The 6,020-nt window shown below is 37.1% G+C and overlaps 1 non-coding gene across 1 annotated transcript; it reads left to right on the forward strand.

Moving 5' to 3' along the window:
• The first annotated feature begins 5,279 nt into the window (after positions 1 to 5,279).
• LOC111888577 (small nucleolar RNA R71) lies at positions 5,280 to 5,386 on the forward strand. The gene has a single exon (XR_002849259.1). It is a non-coding gene; the product is annotated as a small nucleolar RNA R71 (small nucleolar RNA).
• The last annotated feature ends 634 nt before the right edge of the window (positions 5,387 to 6,020 follow it).

Below are 6,020 nucleotides of genomic sequence, written 5' to 3' on the forward strand. Positions count from 1 at the left end.
CTTGACACGTGAGACCGCTTGTGTGGGGTTGAATTAGGCTCGGGAGTCCGAGGACCGCTCCAAGGGTGCAACAGCTTCGACATTTAAGAGAGAGAGAGAGAGAGAGAGAGAGAGAGAGAGAGAGGATTAGAAGGTGTGAAGAATGGGATTCGCATTGCCTTGTATTTATAGACACAAAATTTCGATGAGCACAACACAATGATCTTGCATGTTGCGCGTGATCATTGTGGCTCCATCTAGAGACGGTCACATGTCACTTCCCCAATTGGCCACGTCACTCTCAATCGACTTGAATCCAGTGTCAGGAGTGCGACGGGCATAGGCACGCACCTCGTGCACACGAAATGATTTTGTAAAAATCATATCTCTTTCGTGCGATCTCTGATCTAATCCCTCTTTATATCTATGTAATGATCTCAAGGACTACTACAACTCTCATTTAGGTTGTTTTAGATAGTTTTGAATTTTATTTTTGTGCATAACGGAGGTAAAAGTAAATGATATTACAGAAATAAAATCTCTCTCATACGGATCACGTTTCTGGCATTAGTTCTTCTAAAATTTATATCTCAAGGAGTACTACAAATCTCCTTTTTGCACTATTATTCAAAACTCAATCAATCTCTAAGTACCGTTTTGACATAAATAACTTTAATTACGTGGTTGATTTTTATTTTTTATAAACTCTATAACTCTCTCATTTGGATTCGGATTTTTACGAACCTTATATCCTTGGGATCACGTTGATGAGTACTTTCCAAATGCGTTAACCAACTTCGAAGACGGTACAACTTTTTGGACGCTTATTGTTTAGTCTAACAGTCGATTTAACAATAAATGTAACAGAACATTGATTTTTATTATCTCATAAATCAGATATTACAATCTTAATCTATTACATCTATTTTTCTTACTCTCTCCTAGCGGTGGTCAGTGATAAAATCCTCTCGATTGTCACAGAAACGAACTCCTATGTAGCAAGAATACTAACATTCCTACATTTGATTACATCATTTTAAATAATCAAAACAAATTAAAACACAAATTAAAACACACCAACAATAACCAAGAATAAAAACTAAATAAAAACTCAAATAAAAATAAAAAGAAAGATAACAAGTCACTCTTCATCTTCATCTCCTTGCGCTCCACTTGATCCATCCCCAAAGTTATGCGATGCCCATATTTCCTCTGAATTTTGAATGTATGGCGCTTGTGGCGACATGTTAGGTTGGCTCTCAATCTGAAAATGTGAATAGATTCCATTGATGACTTGGTTCTGATAGTCTACAACCCTTAAATGTTATCCAAATAGTACCCAACCCGATTTTGGAATGGGTCGGTTTGTACTCATCAAACTAGCGTGTCTTGGTATTTTTGAGGTTGGCCTCTCTCTGTTCTCCCTCTTACATTTTGGCGTCCCTTTTGTTGCAGTTGTTCTTCTGGTTGTTCTAATGGTATCACTTCATTGTTGGCTAGTATTCTGTAATGTGTTCCCATGTTCACTATAACCCTCATCGACTCCAAATAACTAAAGGGGAGATCATCCCCATCGATTCACGACAAAGAACGAGTCAATCCTGGCACAAATATTCCATATGATTTTACCAATTAGGTAACAAAATGACCACCCACTATTGAGCTTCTGGCTCTTGAGCTAACTGCCTTCCACCCCCCCCCCCCCCCCCCCCGAGAGCTAGAAAATAGGGAATGTTGTAGCAAACTCCCCGTGTGATAATACTCCGTATTAAAAATAAATTAAGACTCATGACCTTGTCTCCATGTTTCTTTTTGATTGACAGAAAATGTTACTCGGAGGTAGATGGGAGGCCAAATTTTTCTCTCTTGAGATACCCCCAAATGAAATCCTCCATTAGCGATAGTTTTCCAAAACAAATACCCATTTACACCTGCAGAATAATCTCGAGCAACCGATCTCAAAAGACATCGCTTCTTGTTGCTTGTATAATCCCATTCTCCATGCTAATTCAGCCAAACTACAATCTCGATACTGTCCACCAAGACAAAAAAAACTAAAGCATTTGTGTATTGTGGGTCTATTGTATTTGCTTCAAATGAAACCATTGAGAAGAATTCAACACATAACTCCTTAAAAACAGGCTCCTTTATTGAGAATAAAATTTTCCAATCGTTACATGTAAATTTGACACCATTTTGCATAAACATCTTCATGAGGTACGGATTTAACCTCTCCAATATCCCAATCTCATTCATTTTTTTGCAATCAATATTTGGCGAGATTGCAAACTCTAGGTTATAAATCCATCCCAAGTTTTTAGTGTAATTGTTAAAAATTTCACTCGGAAGGTCGTCCGGGAACTCATGAAATGGATGAAGTCTTGACACATCTCCTTGGGACTGTGGATTAGCCTTTCTTGGACCCATAAGACCTACAAAGTGAACAACAAAAAAATTGACACGAAAAACAATAGCATATTAATCAAATAGAAAACGATTTTGATTGTTTACCTAGTTCTCATGTTTTGAGATATGACCCTCGCGGCATCGGCTTGGTTAGTCAACATGCATGAGAATCGGGCATAAATCAGCCTAAATTAAACCAAATGAATGCAAGGGGTTTAGTCTAGCAGTGATTCTAAGGCCATTCAACAAACATGCAACACTATTTTCACAAATTATCTCATCAATTTTGACCAATGAAACTTAAGAACAAACCCTAACTTCTAAATGTATGAAATCTGCAAATTAAATGGATTTGAGTACGGGGATCATACCTTTAGTGTAGATAAAACATGGAATCAAACAAAGAGTAAAGGAAATCGGTCGAAAACGAAGTGGGGGATTAAGAGTTGATTTTCATTGAACTCATGTCGTAAGTGAAAAGAAGTAAGAAATCCAAATGGTTTGAGGGTTGCGTATAAAATTTGGTCCCCTTTTACGCTCACGTCGTGCGGGCTTCTTTGATTCCCCACGTCGTGGGTTCTTAATCCTATGTCGTGGGCTTCGAAAATTTGACAAAAACCCATTTTTTATCTTAAAACTTTTAAAAATTATTACCGCTCTTTATTTTGATCCCGCACTTGATTTTGAAAATTAAAAGATGAATAAATGACTTATTCCAAAAAATAAAATTAAAATAAATACAAAACTAAATAGAAAGAAAAGGAAAAGAAAATGTAAACCGATCTCGAGTTGCCTCCTAAGAAACGTTCTTTTTGTTGAGTCGTGAGTCGGACTCCTTCCCACTTTATGTTGTTGCGGGTTGGAGCAAAATCTCCATGTTCTCCTTTTGTTCTTTCCATCTTCTCTTGTAAGCTTGAACTCGTCTTATGTACACTTCCTTCGAATTCTCTTTCTTCATTTGTTTGTTGTAAGCATCAAGTTTTTTTTTTGACTCCTTGGGATTTTTCAGCATTCAAGCTCTTCACTTTGTTTTTAGCTAACTCCTTCTTGTCCACTTTTATCTTATCAAGTTGTGTCTCTTTGCTTTTGTGATCCTCCTCTTCATCACGTGAACTAGAATCTTTAATTTCAGTAGCCTCCTCAATTTGGACTTGTGGTGTAGTAAAGGCGAAGACTTCAAACATCATTGAAATCGAGGCCCTTGGCTTCATAAGATTGACTTCTTCCTTTGGTTTTTCCTTATCTTGGATCTCTTCTTCCATTAATTTTTCTAATTCTTCAAGCTCATTGTCCTCATCCATAAAGAATACTTCATTTTTTTTCCTTTGAGTTCTTGAATGCTTCATCAACTCCAAATGTTATCTCGTCTTTTCCCATTCGTAATGTAAGCTTTGACTCTTGAATATCTACCAAGGCTTTTGCGGTGTTTAGAAGTGGGTATCCAAGGATAATGGGTACATCTTCATCCTCATTCATGTCTATAACTACAAAATCAATTGGAAAAACAAATTTTCTAGTTTTAACCGATAAATCTTCTACTATGCCTCGAGGATATGTTACTGAACGATTCTCCATATGGATTGCCATTCTTGTAGTCTTCAAATCTGGAATGTAAAGTTTTTGATAAAAAGAATAGGGCATTAAATTAATGCTAGCTCTAGAATCGGCTAAGGGGAAAGTTTTTGTGGAATTTCCAAATTCTCATGGCAATGTAAGGCGTCCTGGATCTCCCATATTTAGTGGTACTCCTTCCATTATTACTGCTAAACATTGTTCATTAAGAAGAATCTTGGAAATCTTCTCTAATTGTTCGTCAGTGTCAAGAAGATCTTAAAGGAATTTCGAGTAATTTGGGCATTTTTGCTAACGATTCAATAATGGGGTACTAACTGGAATACCCTTGACTTGATTAATAAATCTTTTATGCTCTTTCTCTGGTGGATGTTCCCATTCTCGAAAAGGAAAAGGTAACAGAGGCTGATACAGTTTAACAAAAGATATATTTTTCTTATCAGACTATGCTCGCAACGTGAGAGGTTGTGCCTCACGTCGTGAGAATTGGGCACCGGACCTTTCTTTTTCTTCGATCTTCATTATCTTTGGTTTTGGATTGGGTTGCTTCGAGGCTTCATTGCGGATCACTATAGGCTCTAAATAAGGGTTTTTTTTGTAGATATGGCCATGACATGTGGTTGCGGTTTTGGATCAGGATTCTTGGGAGGTAACCTTTCGTTAACGAGTTTAGTCAATTGCCCAAGTTAAGTCACAGTGTTCTTTATGGAATCTTGGTGATTTCTAATGGTAATATCAGTAGCATCGTCCCTTTTTTCAGAGGCTTCCATAAACCTATTAAGAATTGACTCAAAGTCTATCTTCTTCTCGGGTGGTGGTTGTTCCTTTTGGTAGTAGGCTCGTCTGGTTTGCCGATACTTTTCTTCTTTTTTTCTTCTTATATTCTTCATAAGGCAACCATTTCTTTCTTTGGCTTTCTCCAATCTTCATCATATTTTTCACCACTTGAGTAGCAAACTTGTGCTTTTTCTATTCCCATTTTCATCCAAATCGCAATCTTTCGTTATGTGCGGTCCACTACAATTATCACACCTCACTTGTATTGCATGAATCGATTACCCCATCTTAGTCATCCTCCTACCCATATTCTCTAACTTAGCCATCACCGATGCCAAATTCTCACTCCCTCCATCTCCACTTCCTTTAGCTCTTGTACCATCCTCTCGTGGGTTACGGTATTCTCTTGAGTGCTTCGCGAATTCTTCAATTAATTCTTTTTTCATCGCGGGATTCTTCTTAGTCATTGGTCCTTGAGAATCAAGAAGTTAACTCAATTTTACATTTATCCATCATAAAAAATAGAAACTTCTTGTTGAACATTTAACTCATGTTGAGGACAATTTCTTAGAAGGCCTTTGTATCTCTCCCATGCTTTGTATAAGGATTCGCCGATTTCTTGTTGGAAGCTGGCAATCTTCTTTTTAAGTTTGGAAATCTTAGAAGGAGGACTAAATTGCTCTATGAAAGCTTGGCAAAAGTTTTCCCAACGACTTCAACCATACTTTTGCATCTCCAGTAAACATCATGGGAAGCATCCTCAAAAAAATTGCATCTATTGAAACATTTGGAACATTGAAATAATTAGCAATGTCCAACACTTCATCGATGTGCTTGAAAGCATCTTCATAATCTTTCTTGGTAAATGGTATGTCTTTGAGCATCGGAAGGATATGACCCTTGAGCTCAAAATTAGTTAATGCTGGAATCATGGGTGGAACTAGACCAAGACCACTATCATTACACATCTTGTTTTTATACTCATCCATATGCATTATGGTTTTGTATTCCATCTCTTCTACCTCGCTTTGTACATCATCCTCTTAATCATCTTTGGTTTCTGGCTCGTAACCAATTCCCTTCTTGTCGGGAGTCTTCTCAAAGCTTTCGAATTTATTGACTTAGAAAGTGCTACTCGATTTGTCAACCTTTTTATCTTTCTTCTTAAGGAAAGCGGATTCTGGATCTTGAAGTACTGAAACTATTGGATTTCTGGATCCTTGGGTCATAAATCACTAAAACAAAACAAACAAAAAACACGTAAAAACGAATTAAAAAGCAAATTA

The sequence above is a fragment of the Lactuca sativa genome, chromosome 7, assembly GCF_002870075.4.
Source record: "Lactuca sativa cultivar Salinas chromosome 7, Lsat_Salinas_v11, whole genome shotgun sequence".
Taxonomy (NCBI): Eukaryota; Viridiplantae; Streptophyta; class Magnoliopsida; order Asterales; family Asteraceae; genus Lactuca; species Lactuca sativa.